The sequence below is a fragment of the Dromiciops gliroides genome, chromosome 2 (genome assembly GCF_019393635.1).
Source record: "Dromiciops gliroides isolate mDroGli1 chromosome 2, mDroGli1.pri, whole genome shotgun sequence".
NCBI classification, from domain to species: domain Eukaryota; kingdom Metazoa; phylum Chordata; class Mammalia; order Microbiotheria; family Microbiotheriidae; genus Dromiciops; species Dromiciops gliroides.
In genome coordinates, this window is record NC_057862.1 from 60,754,480 (window position 1) to 60,775,483 (window position 21,004).

At 42.1% G+C, this 21,004-nt stretch overlaps 1 protein-coding gene across 2 annotated transcripts in view; it reads right to left on the bottom strand.

Annotated features, from left to right (window-relative positions):
• Positions 1-21,004, bottom strand: part of ZCCHC24 (zinc finger CCHC-type containing 24) — a 159,416-nt gene that overhangs the window by 23,579 nt on the left and 114,833 nt on the right. The window lies entirely within an intron of this gene.

The following is a 21,004-nucleotide window of genomic DNA, read 5'->3' on the forward strand; positions in this document are numbered from 1 at the left end:
AGCCTGGATGACCACGGTATTAAAAGAGAAAATATGTTAATATTATACAATACTATACATATATATGCATTTCTGAGTTTCTAAACTTTTATGTGTCATCTGCGGCTTCTGGAAAACTCCCCCAAATTCCCATTTAATTTCTTATGCTGACCTGCTATATATCAAAACCATGATGGGGAAAGCATCCATGTGGAGGGGATAACTGCAGTCTCCTTCCTCTTAATTCCCTGCAGTGCCGAGCAAGAGTTCCCAGAAGCCCCTGTACCACGGCTTTGGAAAGCTGGGGGACTCATTGTTTAATAACAATTGGCATTTCTGTGGTGACAAAACTGACAAAGCACTTAGTGCCTTCCTCACCCCTCTATGAGGTAGATTCATGTGAATAGTATCCCCCTTATTTTACTAAAGAAGAAACTAAGAGATGGAGCTAAGCTAGTAAGTGCTGGATCATGAATTTGAACTCAGGTCCTTGGGCTCCTGATCTACCAATTGCTCTGGCTCCAGCCTCTCTGCCTCCTTTTTGCCCTTTCTCAGATTCCTAGATTATGAAAAGAGAATGAACAAGTTGGTAAAACCTTTTTTTGGTGGGGGGATATAGCTAATATGGAAATATGTTTTACATGATTTCACATGTATAGTTGATATCGTATTGTTTGCCTTCTCAGTGAGTGGGGGAGAAGTGGGAGGGAAGAAGAGAATCTGGAACCCAAAATTTAAAATGAAAAGAATGTTAAAAACATTCTTAAAGTTGCATCTAAATAGATAAATGGCTCACAGGTTCTCCCCCAAGAATAAAATGAAGGAGTTTACTGAATGGACTTTTGTTTCAAGGATTCTTGGTCATTTTTGATCGCAGTGCTCATGATAATTGTAAGCAAACAGACCACTATGAAGATAATTGCAGCTTATGTCTCAATGTCTATTGTGCTGATGCAAATGTATAGAAATTCTGTGAAGAACTTAACATAGTCTTCCAAATTAGGTCAACATACACCTTGATCTTCAATGATTTAAACTCAAAGGTGAGCATAGGGAAGGTAACATATTTAAACATTTTGCTGTCTCTGAAAAATGGGAAATTTATCAAAGACTGATTTTCACCATTACTTAGAGAATTTTAATTTGTATAAAATAGCTACCACAAATGAGGAGGCCAAGAGAACTCAGAAACCACCCCTGTTAGAAAATGCTTGGCCTCCCTTCCAAGAGAAAAGATACAGAAAACAAGGCAATAGAGGTTTATAGTACAAATTCATCTGCAAAATGCTATGTAGGAGACAGGCAGAAGATTACAAGCATCATTGTCTCAAAAAGGAGTCAAAGCAATGGGAAATGGGAGAATTTACAACACTCCAAAGAAGGTCTTAGCATAAGACCTAGCTAAGTCACATCGTCCTTATAACACTTATAGATAAAACTAGAATGAAGTCTACAAATAGATGAGAAACGAAAGAGATTTGTTCAGAGTTTTGATGATGACTCATTCCAATAATTCATGATAGAGGAACTGCCACATCTGAATTTTACTTCGTCAGTACCTGATGTGAAAAAGTGAAAATTGCACTTAAGATGGAGAAGCCAGGAAAAACAGTTAACCTTGACTCAAATACATATAGAAAAGAATCCATGCTGAGTGTGAAACAATTTTAAAGGAACTCAGGGACCAATTTCCAAGATTTATCAATGAGAAAATTTTCAAAAGAATGGAAAAGATTATGGAAAGATAGTGTTTATACTGCTATTTAAAAAGAAGTGATTGATAAGACTGGCACCTACTCATTTTGTATTATTATTTCCTCATCTATTTAAATTTTTTAAATGATCTCTATATATAGTGAAGAAATGCTTGATGGAAACATGAGTGGGGAACAGGAAAATTTTTGCAGGTGATAAATCAAAGCAGACTACATTTTCACAGTTACACAGTTCACTGAGATACATAGAACCTATAAGTCCCTACTGGCTTTATTATTCGTTGATTGTTTAAAAAAAAAAGACTCATTGGAAAGTTGAAGCTGTGGGATTTTGCCTCTCTGCATATGAAAAGATCATACAAGAGCGACTACAATAGCTGATACCACAGAGATAACTGATCCCCAATCTTCTGAGAATCAATATCAAGAAAGGCATAAGAGAGGGAGACATGCTCACTGAAGGTGTTCACTGGCATCATGGGAAATGTCCTGAGTAAAATCCAAATAGAATAAGAATTCCCTACAGATGAAGAATTTCTCTGATTATCCAATTGCAAAATTACATTGTGCTGACTACACTAATTACCAAGAGAATACATAGCTTCCTTAATGACATCCACTAATGTTAGCAATCCACGTGTAGAAAACCAAGTGGATGTAGACTGAATATTTCCTAAATTATGACGTGTAGCTGAATGGGCAACTTTTGAATTAGTCCTTTAGTAAGTAAATATTGGACAGATACTCCTGATAGTTAATGACCAGTCCATAACTATATATTGTCTACAACTATCTATATATAAGGGGCAGCTAGGTAGCACCGTAGATAAACACCAGTCTTGGATTCAGGAGGACCTGAGTTCAAATCTGGCCTCAGACACTTGACACTTACTAGCTGTGTGACCCTGGGCAAGGCACTTAACCCTCATTGCTCCACCCCTCCAAACCCCCCCCCCAAAAAAAACCCCAACAAAAACCAAAAAAACCTATCTCTATATAAACTATAATCGAATAGAAGTAACCATTGTCTTCACTGGGCTGCATTCATATCTAGAAAATTACATTGGGTTTTCAGTGATCCCAAGGTTTCCCCTACCATAAACATTAAATATTTTTAGCACCAATATTCTCCTAGTAATGTGACAGGGATAAAAATCATGGAATGCTATAATCTCAGAAAAATCCAAATTGCAGGAGACGTAAAGGACAATGGAAAGATGCATAGTGGGTATGAGTGGAATGCAGCATATACAGATGATGAATTGCAAAGATAGTAATGGAACATCCCAAGAGTAGTTCTGGTTGCATGGATGAATATACTGGTTAAAGCTGAGCAGGTCGGGCTGGTCCCTCAGGTTTGAGATCAGAACAATATGAGACATTCAGGAGTCCATGTAACAGTTATCAAATGGAGATTTACTTAGACATAGCAGAGGAAGGACATTGAGAGGAGAGTTCATAGAGGAAAGGGGTAATGCATTCCCAATGGCAGTCATCCTATATCAGTTATATTGCTTGTGGCTTTTTTTTTTTTTAATTCAAGTAACCAGGAAGCGCTGTCAAGCCATAGTCCCCTGAGCCAATTAAATCTTGAGGACAGTTTCAATGCAATTTAAGAAAAACGATGTTACTAAAAGCACATGATGTGGGATTCTAGTCACTATTCCAGTAGTCAAGCCCAAACAATCCTCAACTAGTCACCCTACCCATAATGAGCCTCTCCATACTTAGGTAGGCTGAGAAAGTAGAGTAGATATGGTCTGCTTCCAAGACTGTACTAGAACCCTTTTCAGCATGGTGGAACCTGCCAGATCTTGGCAGAGCCTCTGAGAACTCAATAAAGTAGGGCTTGGAAGGGAGATTACCAAGACTGATGAAAACTAAAAGAATTAGAAAGAGGTGAGTGGATGGGAGATTTTGAGAGCAACATGGACAATAATCTCAGTGTAAAAAGACATGGTTGGGTTTTGACCTATGCTAGCAGAGAGACTACTGGCAACAGAATATTGAGTTATCAAAGGATAACTTGTTCTCTATTTACAGAGACACTGGAGTAAGAAGAGAAACAGACGAGAATGTCCTCCTGAAGTAATCTTGTTCCTGGCCTGCCTCCAGGGAGAATCTGCCAGGGCTGTCCTTATATTTATCCTCATTCTCCACCTGGTGCAAAAAGTGCTGTATTTTAAGTCAGACAGCTGAGTTGAAATCTCTGTTCTGTCATTTCACCACCCGTGTCACTCTGGGAAAAGTCACTTAACCCCTTTAGCCCTTAAAATCTTCATGTGCTTACAAAAAAAAACTTCATGTACTTACAAAAAAAAATCTTCATGTGCAAAAATGGAGGTGTTGGACTAGATGATTTCTGAGGTCCCCTTTAGCTTGAAATCATATATCCTCTGAAGCTATGAAGTACTATGGCCTGCCTCCCAATTACACAGCTTGGTGGACAGACCAGGATCTATGGGAGTTTAGGAGAGGAGAGAACCAAGTACCACAAAGCTTAACCTCAAAGATTCTCATAAATCCTGCCTTGCAAAATGTGCTGTAGCTTTGCTTTAGAAATCAGAGAAGAATTCGTCAGTTATCCAGTTTGTTGATAGAAGCAGCTCTCCTGCTCAGTCCCCAGCCTCCCTCCTTCCTTCCCTCCTTCCCTGGGGCCCTGGGAATCATTTTTCCTGGAAAACTTGCAGAGGATGCTGGGAGGACTCCTGGTGAGGACAGCTTCTTGGCCAGTTGACAAAGGCACTACCTTCTCCAAGCCTTGGCGTGCACCAATCATACTGACTTCAGAAATAATCCTCCTGCAGGGAAGGAAGGGGGTGGGGAAGAGCCGCAGAAGGCAGAGACTCTAGCAAGATTAGGAGGGATCATCTGGCAGGCACATGTCAGGAGGAATCTAGAGTCTGGGGTTCTAGGACCAGCTCTGTCAGCAATTTGTTGGGACCTTGAACAAATCGGTTACTCTCTCTGGGTCCCATTTTCTCCATCTGTCAAACAGGGATAATGATTTCTGCCCAAAAAGACCTAGAGGAAGTTTGCCTTTGGCATGTAGGGTACATTAGATCCTCTGTGGAGGATTTACTGGAGGACAGGGGTGAGAATAGTGAAGGATGAAAACGTGTGGGTGGATGAGTCACAGGCTGCATCTTTGAAGGGTGGACCCCTAATAATAAAATCACTAATCCACTGACTTATTGAAGCATATAATGTTGATGTCTTCTTCACAGGAGCATTCTAAGAATCAAATGAAATGGGAGGAGGGAAACTATTTTGAAATATAGAAGGCATTGTCATTAAGACAAAGATATTAAGATATTCCATCCACTGTTCTATCAGAATCCACCTATGGAATCCCCCCAAAGCACAGAACCCTCCAAGCACATCATATAAAGCTAATTCATTTAAAGAAAATACATCTCAAGGAATTACAGGATGACAGAGTTGGAAGGCGCTTTGAAGTAATCTAGGGCAAGTCCCTCATTTTGCGGTAAGGAAAGTGAGCATTAGTAGTCAGTATGAACTCTGATAAGGGAGAGATTCCGGAAGAGAATGCAGGTCTTGTGACTTTGACCTTTCCACTATACACACTTTCTCCTTGTTTTCTCACTTTGTTGCTCTTGTGGCCATAGACTACTCCAAATGTCCCAGTCTAGACTTGCATATCCTTTCCACTGTGTCCCCCAAGAATGCCTGCTCCATACATACTTGCTTTCATCTTAAACCTCTTTTCATTTTGCTCCTTCTACTTTCCTTTGGGGGGGGGGCAGGGCAATGAGGGTTAAGTGACTTGCCCAGGGTCACACAGCTAGTAAGCATCAAGTGTCTGAGGCTGGATTTGAACTCAGGCCCTCCTGAATCCAGGGCCAGTGCTTTATCCACTGCGCCACCTAGCTGCCCTGTCCTTCTACTTTCTAGCCCTCACCGAGACACGGTTCCCTCACTTACTTTTCTAGGACTGGTTATACTTCTTTTCAAACCCCATAGCTCGCTGCTCATGATGGAGGAGTTAGAACACTCCTCCGGCCACAGACATTCTGGATTTTCCCTCCACCACCTTCACTATGCAACCCTTCCTTTTAGAGACCCAATACCCATACTGATTGCTCCAGTCAGATCCTTGTAGCTATTATCTGTTGATCTTCAGGACATTCTCCTTCCATCCTCGATGAATTCACTGCCTGCCTCCCAGTCTTTCTCTCCTTTCCATCTCTTGCCTTTATGCTAGGGAACATCCATCCACATAACATTTGATATCCCCCTTAAATACCTTAACTTCTCAGTTCTTCAATCTACTCATTTCCTACACCCTGCTTTTCTACTCCACCATAGCTACACACAGACACACAGAGATGGGCATACATTTTTTTTTTGGCAGGACGATGAGGGTTAAGTGACTTGCCCAAGGTCACACAGCTAGTAAGTGTCAAGTATCTGAGATGGGATTTGAACTCAGGTCCTCTGGAATCCAGGGTCGGTGCTTTATCCATTGCACCACCTAGCTGCCCCCAGATGGTGATGCTCTTGACCTAGCCCAAGTGTTCCACTTCTATGTTCATGAACTCTGAAATTCTTTTATTTGATCATAGTCTTTTATCACTTCCTTGCCTTGTACTTCATCATCACCATGACCTTCATTCCCTCCACCCCAGTCATTACCCTGGCCCTTCTCTATTTTGACCCCTAATGACTCAGGGCAGTGAGGTGGTGCAGTGGATAGAGCCCTGGGCTTGGAATTAGGAAGACTCCTCTTCATTAGTTCAAATCTGGCCTCAGACACTTACTACCTATGCAATCCTGGGAATTCACTTAGCCCTGTTTGCCTCAGTTTCCTCATCTGTAAAATGAGCCAGAGAAGGAAATGGCAAAACCACTCCAGAAACTTTGTCAAGAAAACTCCAAATAGGGGTTACAAAGACTTGGACAAGACTGAAAGGACTAAAAGAACCAACTCAATTCTATTTTTCCCCTTGTTTCCCTTACCTCTTGACCTGTCACTCATTGCACCTTGCCAGACCCCAATCTTGAATTTCTCTCACCATCCACTCCTTTTTCTCCTCTATGCTGCTGAACAGAGCTAAAGGAAATCACCAAACTGTGCTGAATGGAACCATCGCATATTATCTAATCTCAATTGGGTGCTAACTGCAGCAAGGCAAACATTCAATGGTTTGCTAATTAATTCACTCTCCCATTCTGCCGGGCAGCTGTTTCAAGCAACTTTTTCTCTCCTCAAGCCTCCCAAAGAGGCTACTCTCCCCAGCCTGGTCAACAGAGAACCTCATTTCATACTTTACTGAAAAAAAAATTGATATCATTCTCTAAGAGCTCCTCCTTTTCCCTCCACCCCCTCCCCTTCATCACCTTTCATTATCTCTTCCTTCATTCTGGTCTTGGATTAAAAGGTGATCCTTCTCCTTGCCAAGGCACACCCCTCTCTACATATAACCTTGATGCATCACCTCCTGAATTTTCCAACAAATCGCCCCCCATTATCCTCCCTATTCTTTATTTAATCTTCAACCTCCACCTAGGTGTTGGCTAGGTGGCTCAGTAGATAGAGCACCAGGCCTGGAGTCATGAAGACCTAAATTCTAATCTAGCCTCAGACCCTTACTGGCTGTGTGACCCTGGGCAAGTCACTTCACCCTGTTTGCCTCAGTTTCCTCATCTGTAAAATGAGCTGGAGAAGGAAATAGCAAACCACTCTAGTATCTTTGCCAAGAAAACCTCAAATGGGGTCACAAAGAATCAGACACGATTGAAATGCAGCAAATGTATTGGCTCCTTCCCTGTTACCTTACAAATATGCCCATGTCTCCCACACCCTTAAAAACCCTTACTTGATTCCATTATTCCCACCAGTTATCATCCTCTATTTCCCCTCCCCTTCATGCTAAACCTCTTGAGAAAAATCTTGTACACTCAGTGTTTCTATTTCCCCTTCCTTTAACTCATGTTTGAGCCCTCTACAATCTGACTTTTGATCTCACTATTGAACTGAAACTGCCCTCTTCAAAATGACCAGTAATCTAATGTCTTTTCTTACTCTTCAGAGTTCTTGACCTTTCTCCAGCATTTGAGGCTATGGATCACTTCTTCCTGGAACCTCTCTTGTTCCTGGGTTTGTACTATGCTCTTTTCTTCTGGTTCTCCTTCTATCTGTCCAATCACTCCTCCTCTGTTTCCTTTGCTCGTTCTTCCTCTCTGTAAGTGTGCCCACAAGGCTCTGTCTCATGCCCTCTTCTCTTTTTATTCTGTTATCTCACCTGGTAGTCTCATCAGCTCCCATGGGTTCAATGATCAATTACATTTATTCAGATTATTTCCATATTTATAAATTTGCCCCTTGTGTCTCTTCTGAACTTCAATCATGCATCACCAGCTTGGACATCTCAAGCTGAATGTCTCAGAAGAATTTCAAACTCCACATGTCCCAAACAAGACCCATCATCTTTTTCCCAAACCCTCTCTTCTTCCAAACTTTGTCCTATTACCATTAAAGGCACCGCCATCTTTGTGGTCATCCAAGCCCACAATCTGCCTCCTTGCTCTCCTGTTGTATAGCCTATCTGTTGTCAAATCTTGGCATTTCTACTTCCCCAACATTTCCCCTGCATGTCTTCTTCTCTACACTCAAACAACCAGAAACCTGGTCCAGGCCCTCATCACCTCTCCTTCTAATTGCCTCAAGTCTTTTCCTGTGCCAATCCATCATCCTTCACTCAGCTGCCAAGGTGATTTTCCCAAAGCATAAGTCCCTGTGTTAGCTGCACCTCATTCCTGGATTGCCCCGACTCCTCACATCTGCCTTTTGGCTTCCCTAAACTTCCTTCAGGACTTGGCTGAAATCTCTCCTTCTTCAGGAGGCTTTGCCTATTCTTTCAGATGATATTCCATCAAATATGTCTATCTTCTATGTACTTAACTATATTTTCCCTTCCCCATTCGATTGTGATCTCCTTGAGGGCAGGGACTGGTTTTGCCTTTCCTTGTATATCTTGAACAGTGCCCGATACATAGCAGGTGCTTAAATGCTTATCGACGGATTGGCTGCTCTATCAGAAGCTGGGGTATTTCTGACTGGATTAAATAAGGGATTCAAGAAGGAAACCACAAAGGAAAAAAAATGAAGTAGCAGTGGATAGGGTTGGACTTGGAATCATGAAGTCCTCAGTTCAAACCCAGATTTAGGTACTTACTAGTTGTGTGACCTTGAGCGAGTTACTTAATTTTTCTCAGCCTCAGGTTCCTCATCTGTAAAGTGGGGATAATGACAGCACCTGCCCTCCAAGGTTGTTGTGAAGATCAAATGAGATAATATTTGGGTTTGTTTTTTTTTTAGTGAGGCAATTGGGGTTAAGTGACTTGCCCAGGGTCACACAGCTAGTAAGTGTGTTAAGTGTCTGAGGCCGGATTTGAACTCAGGTCCTCCTGACTCCAGGGCCAGTGCTCTATCCACTGCACCACCTAGCTGCCCGAGATAATATTTGTAAAGTGCTTTTCAAGCCTATCAAATCCTTGTCAAGAGGTAGGAAGGTAGAGGGAAGTAATAAAGAAACAAAAAGGAAATGTCTTTGGAATTCTGCACTAACAGGCTCCCTTCAGTCATCCGTACGGTCCCTAGAAGTAACAGGATACAGTGGAAAGAACAGCGGACTGGGAATATGAGGCCTGAGGCATAGTCCTCATTCTGTTGCCAACTGTGATGTCACTACCCCTCTCTAGACTTCACTTTTCTTCTTTTCTTTTTTTTTTTCAGGGCAATAAAGGTTAAGTGACTTGCCCAGGGTCACACAGTTCTGGATTTGAACTCAGATCCTCTTGAATCCAGGGCCGGTGCTTTATCCACTGCGCTACCTAGCTGCCCCCTAGCCTTCACTTTTCTTAACCATATGAGAGAGTTAGATGTTCTCCCTTCAATATACTTTGCACATAGAAAGCACTTCATAAATAAGTGTTTTATCATTCATATCACCAATCATCTATTTACATTAAAAGGCTATAACATAGCAAGGCCTGGGAGCCATATTTGGCTGATCGAGTGAGTGTTTCTCTTAGACTGTAACCAACTAGCCTGTAGAGTTCTTTCTGTTAAGAAGCCTAGTCTTTCATTCTGTGGAGGTACAGGTGTTTGGTTCGAGGCTTGACGATTATTGCAATAATTACAAAAATGATCTATCTGTTGGTGCTAATAGGAACCGTTTCAGATGCTACACTAAGGGGGTCTGGGCAGGCAGAGATATCCTGGAGGGTGATGGGAATGGCTGCTTAGGTTTAGCCAATGCACTTGGGTTTTATTTCTCTAGGGAGTGGCTTTGATCTTGAGTAACGTCTGCCAGCTGGAAGAAGTGGTGACTTGGGTCATGGTTGCCACATATGAAAAGCTCACTTTCTTCAGATGTTAAGGGCATTGGACTAGATTATATGTAAGGTTCAGTGCAGGTTTTTCATTGAGTTTCTATGAGTCTAAGAGAAGACCCTAATAGCAACTCGCTGAGGACTGGCTGGGATGTTTCGTAGAGGTCAGCGCAGACACTGGGATTGTATATATGCACACATACACATGGATACTTGTTCTTCCTGGACATCAATGGCCCAAGAAGTACCTTAGAGTCCAGCTGGAAGAAGGAGGGTTCCAAATCTAGAATCCCACCTCGGGGTCATTGGGACCATTCTCTGTACACCTGCATTTAAACCATTCCAAAGAATATTTAAAAAAACCCACTCCATTATAAAGAACTGAAAGGAAGGAATGTCACTAACATTCCCTAAACTGTGTATACCCTTTTACCCAGTGATACCTCTATTAGACCCATACTATAAAGAGATCAAAGAAAGAGGAAACAGTCCCATATGTACTAAACTATTTATAGAAGCCCTTTCTGTAGTTACAAAAACCTGAAAATCAAAGGGATGACCATTCTAGAGGAATGGCTGAATAAATTATGGCAGATGAATGTAATGGAAATACAATTCTACTTTGAGAGATGATAGAAGGAATGGTTTTAGGGAGATCTGGGAAGACTTATAAGACAATGTCTAATAGTGTAAACTAAGCAGAACTAGAATAATTTCTACACTAACAATAACATTTATTTTTAAATTTTATTTTATTTTTGAGGCAATTGGGGTTAAATGACTTGCCCAGGGTCACACAGCTAGTTAAGTGTCAAGTGTCTGAGGCCAGATTTGAACTCAGGTCCTCCTGAATCCAGGGCCGGTGCTCTATCTATTGCACCACCTAGCTGCCCCCAACAATAACATTTAAAGGCAAACAACTTATAAAGACCTAAGATCTCTGATCAGTGCAGTGAACAACCATGATTTCAGAGGATTATCGATGACCTGTGCTACCCACCTCCTTAATGAGAGGGGACGGATCCAAAATGGAGACTGGGGCACATGTTTCTGGATGTGGACGATACAGGAATTTGCTTTTCTTGACCATGCTTATTTATTATGGGGATTTTAAATTGGAAAGTTTGGAGAGAAAGAAAATGAGGGACTTGCTCACTGAAAAATTTTTTTAAAAGGAAAGGAGAAGTTTGATTTTTAATTAGGGAAACTTTCAGATGATGTTTTTTTCTTATGCTATGAAGGAACAGATTCCCTAGCACCTGATCTTAGGAGAGTAGATCACACTTAGCTAGTGAGCCACTGCTGGCATGGTATGGTGTTTCTTGGGTCCTCTCAAGGCTTGCTGGTTCATGGATGTCCTTGGAAGCCAGCTCCATAAAGGCAATTTTTATTTGTCTGGTGCACCTTCAGCATAGGGACAGGAGCCCAATGTGGACATCCCCAGACTTTGCCTACTAGGCAGAAGGGAGTGTTGCTTGTGTTGGGCAAGTCTAGGGGTATAAAGAAGCAGTTCTTTGAGGACTAGGAGGAAGCCTTTTTATGTAAATAGATAATTGGTGATATGAATGATAAAACACTTATTTATGAAGTACTTTCTATGTGCAAAGTATATAGAAGGGAGAACATCTAACCCTCTCATATGATTAAGAAAAATGAAGGCTAGGGGGCAGCTAGGTGGCACAGTGGATAGGGAACCATTAATATATCATTCATATTATGAGTTGCCATGGCCAAGAATTCATCAAATGGACAAGCTACTGGTGACGGACCCTTCTGTATGTATCTAGCCTTGTCTTCTGAAAGGAAAACCAGAATGCAAGGAAACTTTAGCAACATTGCCAAAAGCATCCATTTTCTACTTGAACATTTCCAGGGAAAGGTTGCTCACTATCATATAATAAAGCCCATTCCTTGTTGGACAGCTCTAATGACTAAAAAGCTTCTTACAATGATCCAAATTCTCCCACCCCCTTGGTCCTAGCTCTGTCCTCTGGAGCCACATGGATAAATCCAATCTCTCTGACACATGAGAGCCATTCATACATTTGACAACATCTACTGTAAATTAGCCCCACTTCCTTGAGTCGTTCCTATGGGTTGGACTTAGGCTGAGGTTCTTTCAGCTTTCAAATTCTGGAATCCTATGATCCTCATATGAGATGATTTCCAGTCTCTTCAACATCCTGTTTTCCTCCTCTGAATATGCTCCAGTTTGACAATGATTCTCTTACAGAATTGGATGCCATATTCAAGATGTGATCTGGCTAGCTCAGAGTAAAGTGGGATTCTCTGAGATAGACCCTATCTTTCTATTAATCTAGCTTCAAAAGACTTGTGAAGAAAGCAGTTAGTAGACTGTAAAACCCTATAGATCCACGAACAATTATTGTTACTACTACTACTACTGCTACTGCTACTACTACTACTACTACTACTACTACTACTACTACTACTACTACTACTACTACTACTACTACCACCACCACCACCACCACCACCACTATAACTACCACCAATAATATAAAATTAGTATATCATACTCCTATTAAGTTTATCATCAACATTCTCCTTCTGTGCCCTGGATCTTTTTCATATGAACTGATGCCTAAACTAAGTCAGAACTCTTCTACCCTGAACCTGTGTATTTGCATTAGCCATTTTAAATCACAGATTTATCTCCTTTTTTTTGAGGGGCAATGAAGGTTAAGTGACTTGCCCAAGGTAACACAACTAGTAAGTGTCAAGTGTCTGAGGCCAGATTTGAACTCAGGTCCTCCTGAAAACAGGGCCAGTGCTTTATTCACTGTGCCACCTAGCTGCCCCACACAGATTTATCTCTAATTAATTTCATCTTCTTAATATAGGTCCATTATTCCAATCTACCGAGAACTTTCATAATCTTAAATTGGCCAATGTGTTAACTATTCTTCCTTGTAAGTCTGATAAACATCCTATCTGTGTCTTCATCTAGGTTACCAATAAAAAATTGCACATAACTAGGAAAATGGAGAGAACCCTGACATACCTTACTATCAATAATCAGGTCAATAACTATTTATTTAGTGCCTACTATGTTCTAGGCTCTATGTTAAGGACTGGAGACATAGTTCCTGGATAGATTGATACTCTTAGAATAGGGTTTCTCACCCAAAGCGTCATCAATCTAACCAGAATATTCTTTTGGGGTGGGGTGGGGTGGGGCAACGAAGGTTAAGTGACTTGCCCAGGGTCACACAGCTAGTAAGTGTCAAGTGTCTGATGCTGGATTTGAACTCAGGTCCTCCTAAATCCAGGGCTGGTGCTTTATCCATTGCACCATCTAGCTGCCCCTAACCAGAATATTCTTTAGCCTTACCTCTCACCACCTTGTCTACCTATCATCTGAGACTCCCCTCCCCCCAAGCCTTCATTCCCATGCTGTTCTTCCCTCCTTTGTAATATGGTTCAGGAGTAGTACAACCCAGTAGAGTGGGAAGGATCCTAGATTTAGAATCAGAAGAACTGTGTTCACGTTTTGGCTCTGCCACTTATTACCTGTCTGACATTTAGCAACTCAGAATGGAGTCTGTGCCTGTGTCTCTGCCTGTGCCTCAGTTTCCTCTTCTCTAAAATGAGAAAGTTAGATTCAGTGACCTTCTGGCCCCTTCCAGCCCTGATGCTATCGATGATGCTATAATCCTACATCTCCATATATGACAGATGTGTGTGAGGTGCTGTGTGGTTCTGGGTGCTGGTCAAATCTACATAGAGATGCACTGCAGCCAGTTAAGTATCTGAAGCTGGATTAGGACCCAGGCTTTATTTACTTATTTATATTCAGTCAAGGTCTGGAGGTGTGGGAGAGAGCCACCTCCTCCGGACTTGTCTGCTTTCTGTCCTGAAAGGCTCTTCTACTCCTCCATCCTCCCTGCTTCTGTGGAGCTGAGGAGGAGGCCTGAGGAAAGGCAGTCTCCATACTGCATCGGGGAAACATTAAGCAGCTGGGATTAATTGACCCAGGAGGGAAACTGGGAGGTGAAACTGAGGTTAGTGTTTTCTTCCGGGAGAGGGGGAGAGCTGTGCAGCTGGACGCTAACAGGAAACACATGTGGAGGGGGGAGGCTTCTGAGGTAGGGGTGCAAGGAGACACTACTTTCCCAGGAGAAGGATTCGCAGTCAGGGCAGGACCAAGAGAGCTCTGCCCAGGATCCCTGGGCTCCCGATGGGAGAAAATAAACCTTCTGTCAATCACACCTAAGGCCCGCTGGCCTCTCTGCGGGTTACAACAGGGGGCTGTGATAAAGAGCAGCCAAGAGCAATGGGAAGAGAAGGAGATGTGGAGTCAGAAGACCTGGCGGGATCTGAGAGCTGGCTCCTCCACTTACTGTGTGACCTTGAAGGGGTCACTCCACGGCTCTCAGCCTCAATTTCCTTATCTGTAAAATGGACACAGTGATGCCTGTGCAGTCTTCCTTCAGGGGATTCTGTGAGAAAAGTGCTTTGTAAACCTGAAACCCCTCTTTTCATCAGGGCTATTCATATCGTTTATTTATTATGCAGCCACAGTATGCCCACCCCAGTGCTAAGGACTGTGGGAAGATAAACAGAAGAAACACGATCCTTGAAAAGCACATAGTATAGTTGGGAGGAAGAGAGATGACTAGGGGAAGATGAGGATGGCATAGGAGGGAGTGAGCATGTCCAAAGGTGAACTGAAAGGTGCTCATCCTGGCAATGTCCCTGACTGACTGTGGGACCTTGAGCAAGATACTCTAGATAACCTCTCTGGGCCTCAGTTTTCTCATCTCTAAAAGGAAGGAGCTGGCCTGAAGGCCCTGTAAAGTGCCTTCCAGCTCTCACATTCTGCCTACAGCAAATACATCATCAACTGCTCGATCGTGTGGTACACAGGGATTTCTTTTTTGTTTTTGTTTTGTGGGGCAATGAGGGTTAAGTGACTTGCTGAGGGTCAAGTGTATGAGGCTGGATTTGAACTCAGGTCCTCCTGAATCCAAGGCTGGTGCTTTATCCACCGCACCACCTAGCCGCCCCCACACAGGGATTTCACGTTCAAAAACCAGAGAGAGAAACATTGACTGACAAGGTGAAGGAAGACTTCCTATAGAAATGGGACTTGGCCTGGTGTCAAAGTCAGCATCTGCAAACTTGACTTTTAAATGTTTTGATAACTTTATTCCAGTATAAGGCAGCTAGGTGGTGCAGTAGAGAGAGCACTGGGCCTGGAGTCAGAAAAACTCATCTTCATGAGTTCAAATCTGACCTCACACACTTACTAGCTGTGTGACCCTGGACAAGTCACTTACCCCTGTTTTACCTCAGTTTCTTCATCTGCAAAATGAGTTGGAGAAGGAAATGGTAAACTATTCCAGTATCTTTGCCAAGAAAAATCCCAAATGGGATCATAAAGAGTTGGACTCGACTGAAGAACAAATTTTAATAGAATTGGTTTCCTTTGTAATCCTGTATGCATTTAAAAACATTTTTTTTTTTGGCCTGGCAATGAAGGTTGTAACGATTGGAGTGATGCCCCCTGCTGGAGAGTTAATGTAGGAAAGCTCCACCATGAGGAGAAGGTGTCTGAGGGCAAGCCATGTGGCTTTTCCTTGTCATCAGGAAGTGACGTTTGCTCATGGGTACTGTCTATCAAAGCTACCAGCCAATTAGCTTGGAGCTGTGTGTGCGTGTGGATGGGATGTTCCCAGTTTCACAGGAGACTTGTGGGATGATGGAGGTGTGGTTCTCTCTCTTCCACCAGTACTCTCATGGAGAGCAGAACAGGAGACGCTGGCTCCCTGAGATAGACAGCTGAATCTAGGCCTTTCTCTCTCTCTTCACCAAATTCTTATTCTCTTTTATAAATGCTTAAAAGTCTAAACTCTTGCTAAAGCTTCTAATTTAATGGTGACCACTCATTAGATATTTTAGACAGTATAGCTAGAATTTTAGTCCCTTACAGGGTTAAGTGACTTGTCCAGGGTCACACAGCTAGTAAGTGCAAAGTGTCTAAGGCTGAATTTGAACTCAGGTTCTCCTGAATCCAGGGCCGGTGCTTTATCCACTACGCCACCTAGCTGCCCCCAAAAACATTATTCTGAGAAAGGGTCCATGGGCTTCACCAGACTGCCAAAGAGTTCCATGAAACACAAAAAAAGGCTAAAAATGTTTGCCTTAAAGGGTTGGTAGAATTCACAGAGGTGGAGAGGGGGGTGGAGAGCAATTTGGGTAGGGGAAGGGAACAAGGGAAAGAAGAAATGAGTGTGGAGTGTGAATGTAAGATACCAAGGAGACCATATAGGCTGGGGAGGTCACAGGATCAGGGATTAGCACTGGAGAGGATCTTAGAGGTCACCTAACTCAACCCCCTCATTTTACACTGGAGGAGAGGTGGGAATGACTCACCCATGGTCAGTAAATAGCAGAACTGGGATTTAAACCCGGGTCTTCTGGTTCCCAAACTATCCCTCCTCACCCAATACCACCTTGCCTCTCCCTGAGACACACAGTTCATTTGTATTGTGCTTCTTCATTGTATCTATCTCCTGATGGGGAATTGCAACAAACAAACTGTCTCTGGCTTCTGCAGACCCCAAATCTCTTTTTGGCAAAAGAAATTCTGCTGGGCTCTTATCGAGCTTCTGTCTGTGGGTCTGGTAGCGAAAGGAAGTTAGCATACTCTGTGGTGCCTGAAATCACCCACACCCACTTCATCTAGTGGCCATGATCTAGATGGAACAGGTGTCAGTCTCATGTCCACTCCTTGAAAGTTCCCTGGGCAGCAGCAGCAGCTGCTGCTGCCAAAGGCAGGTGCATTTGAACCCCTTCATCACCTGGGCATTGGAATTCCATTCCAATGGGGAGAAAATGAGAAAAAAAAGTCTAGACAGATGTGGCCGAGGGGTACTGTAAAGGGACTCAAAGACTGGGCAGAACAATTCATGTTGGCTGTTATAGAATAAGTTCTTTTTTATTTTAATGAAATCTTTTATTTTTAATAACACCTTTATTTCCAGTTATATTCTTCCTCCCATCTCCTACAGCTCTTCTGGCAGAAGAAGGTTAGAATTTAAGTTCTTTGAGGACAGATGCTGTTGTATTTTGTCTTTTTTTTTTTTGGTGGGGCAATGAGGGTTAAGTGACTTGCCCAGGGTCACACAGCTAGTAAGTGTCAAGTGTCTGAGGCCAAATTTGAACTCAGGTCCTCCTGAATTCAGGGCTGGTGCTTTATCCACTGCGCCACCTAGCTGCCCCTGGTCCTTCTAATATTTCAAGGACATCAGTGGTATACAGAGTTCAGTGATACATTGGGATAACTCTTGCTACTTGCCTTGTCTACCACTTTTATTCCAGGGACAAGGCCTTTGTTTATGTTTTTTAGGCCACTTATTGTGGACAATCTGCCATAGCCTTCACCAGACACCTCTCTACTGACCCTCAGTTCATCTGCAATTTTTATTGAGATCACTGTGTTCCATGACTTTCAGTTACAAGACATCACAGGGAGAATTTTGGTCTTAAAAAGATGATTTTTTGGTGGCAGGGAACAGCTTGCTAAGCTGCAATTATCTTCCTGGTGGTCTGTTTGCTTATGCTGATAATGAGCACTGTAAGCCATGTTGACCAAGTGTTCTAGGAAATGATGTTTCTTGCTGCCCTTGGGTACACAATCAAACCCAATCTAACAACCAGCCAACCAATTCCTTCAATCATTTCTCCAAGGAGAACCTCTGAGCTGCCTCCCTTTTAGCTGTAACTTATTGGTGTCTCCTGGTTTCATTTACAGTGAGAATGTCAATACAGGTGATAACGCGCCAACCAATAATGTGCTCACCTGAAGTGGGCTCCATGTTGCCCAGGAAAGGAGGGGAACTGTGTGGTGTGGTAGAAAGAAAAATGGATTTAGAACTAGGAGACCTGGGTTCAAATTCAACTTTGTCATTTATTAGCTGTATGTCTTTGTTGTTTGTTCTTTCGTACTCGAAGAGGACCATGACATCAGGGTGATGTCATGATTTTCACTGAATTGAAGTGAGGGAGGGCTGGGTAAAGTCACCAACCTGACTCTTTCCTCCAAAGCTATCTGGGTCCAGTGGCAAAATATGTCAAGATGACTACAAATGGCCCAGGATGTTTAAGACAATTGGGGTTAAGTGACTTGCCCAGGGTCACACAGCTAGTAAGTGTCTGAGGTGATCAGGTCTGTCCCCCTGACTCCAGGGCCAGGGCTTTATCCCCTGCACCACCTAGCTGCCCTTCACTATACAACCTTAGATAAATCTGGAGGATAGATTCAGAGTCAGAAGTCCAGACGCTCTGGCTTCAAATCTTCCCTCTGCCATGAGCTATTTGTGTGACCCTGGGCAAGTCACTTCACACATATGGGTCTCAGTGAGGGAATTGGACTAGATGATCTTGGATGTCCTTTCTGTCTCTAAACCTGTGGCCTCTCTGAGCTTCAATTCCTTCATCAGTAAAGTGGTTGATCAGGATGGTCTCTGGGGTCCCTGTGACCCTTTACTGTTGAAGATTTTATATCTCAATAAATCTCAAAGTACCTTTTGTCCTCACCATTCAACTGAAATTGAGTCTACCACTGCAATATCTTTATCTAACCTTTCCTCCCCATTGCTAAAGCCACCAACCTAGTTTAGGGCCTTATCATCTCTTTCTTGGACTATTAAAGTATATATATAATTGATTTTTTTTGCTTTTCTATTGTCTAGATTTCTTACTGAATCCCTCTTCTCTTTTCTATCAGGGAGCCATCCTTTATGATAAAAGTATTTTTATAAGAGAAAAAAAAAAGAAAAGAAAGAAGAGAAAAAAATCAGCAAAACTGATTATTGTGGGGAAAAAGTTGATATTATATACAATGTTCCTCACCCATGCCCCCCACCATCTGTGAATAGAAACATGGGGGATGTGTCTTTCCATATCTCTTCTTTGGGGTCAAGCTTGTTTTTTTTTTATAATTTCATAATATATACTTTTTTTTAATAAGGCAATTGGGGTTAAGTGACTTGCCCAGGGTCACACAGCTATTAAGTGTCAAGTGTCTGAGACTGGATTTGAACTCAGGTCCTCCTGAATCCAGGGCCAGTGCTCTATCCACTGTGCCACCTAGCTTCCCCCATACTATATACTTTTGATAATTGTATGTTCTTTCCACAGATACTGTAGTAGTCGTTTTGTTTATTGCTTTCTTATCTCTGCTTACTTTCCTTTGCATCAATTCATGTTAAGTCTTTCCATGTTTCTCTATATTTATGTTTGCTGCTTAAATTAAAATTCTATATAATTAATAAATAATTAATATATAATATCATTAAATATAATAATACAATAATCACACATAATAATTAAATAATTAAATGGTGTGTAATTAAAATGTACTATTCCATTACATTCATATTCCATATAATTTATTTAGCCATTTTCCAATCAATGGGTATCTACTTTGTTTCCAGTTCTTTGATGCCACAAAATGTCATGCTATAAATATTTTTGTGTGTATAGCACTTTTCTCTTTGGCAATGACCTCTCTGGAGAATCTCTGGGTCAAAGGGTAAAGAAGTTTTAGCTATTTTACTTGAATAATCTAAATTACTTTCCAGTATGTCTGTACTAATTCACGGCTCCACCTGAAATGCACGAGTGTGCCTCTTTTTCCACGACTTTTCCAACATTGACCATTCTTGCCTTTTGTCTTTGTCATTTGACATGTCTAAGTGAAACCTCAGAGTTGTTTTGATTTTCATTTTTCTTATTATTAGTGATTTGGATCACTCTTTTCAGTGGTCATTAATGTTTTTCACTTCTTTAAAAAACTGTTTGTTCATATCTTTTAACCACCTGTCTCTTGGGAAATTTGCCTAGACTATTCAAATAGTTCAGTCTCCATGGCTCCAGTCTTTTACCCCACTGCAAACCATCCTTCCCAACCCTGATAAGTTATTGCTTTACTTCAATTATCTTTGATTTGATTAGGTCATAAGATCATAGATTTATTGTTGGAAAGAAACCTCCAATAACCCCATTTGACAGATGAGGCAACTAAGACTTAGGCTAAGCTTTGTCCGCGGTCACCCAGCTTATATCAAAAACAGCATTAGAACCCAGGTCTTCCTGATTCCAAGTCTAGCACGTTAGCTACTACACTAGGCAGCTCCTTAGCAGCATGGATAATTCTTCATCATGACCCCTTTACACCCTAGGAAATTGTCTTCATGAATTACTATGGATGCAAGTCTATAATGATGAGCTTCTTGACACTTAGCTAGAAGGGTGTAGATGAGACACGTGGAGTGTAGCCTGGCCCATGTTGCCAGATGAATCTGTCTAAAATACCAGTGTTCATCATGTCATCTCTGTGCAAGGACTGCTGAAGATGACAAGCTCCTTGTTCATGGAGAAGGACACTGTCTTCCAAGCATGAGGAACTAGGTCACCAATGAAGACCTTCCCAAGCTCTTCCGGGCTGTTTGGGAATCTCACAGCCTCAAGCTGGGATGAGCTTGTCAGCTAGCTCAAGGTTTTGTTTGCTCCTGTATAAGCGCGCGCGCGCGTGTGTGTGTGTGTGTGTGTGTGTGTGTGTGTGTGTGTGTGTGTGTGTGTGTGAATAGGAGTGGAAAGGGAAGGATAATAAACCCTGTAAACCATGCCTAGGAGCAGCTTGGGACTTCAACAAGAGGAGCCTGAAATCACATGAGCATCACAGAATATCAGAACTAAAAGGGATTCTAATCCTATCACTTCACTTAATAGATGAGGAGACTAAGGTCCACTTAGGCAAAAGTGATTAGCCCCAAGGTAGAAGAAGTAGGAATTTTCCTAACAGGAGAGGGACTGTAGATTTTAGAAACCATTGATTTCTTTCTTCCCCTTCTCCCTATTCCATTAAAGAATGGGGAATGGGGTAGCCGGGATTGTGGATGGACTTAAGGATAGGGAAAATA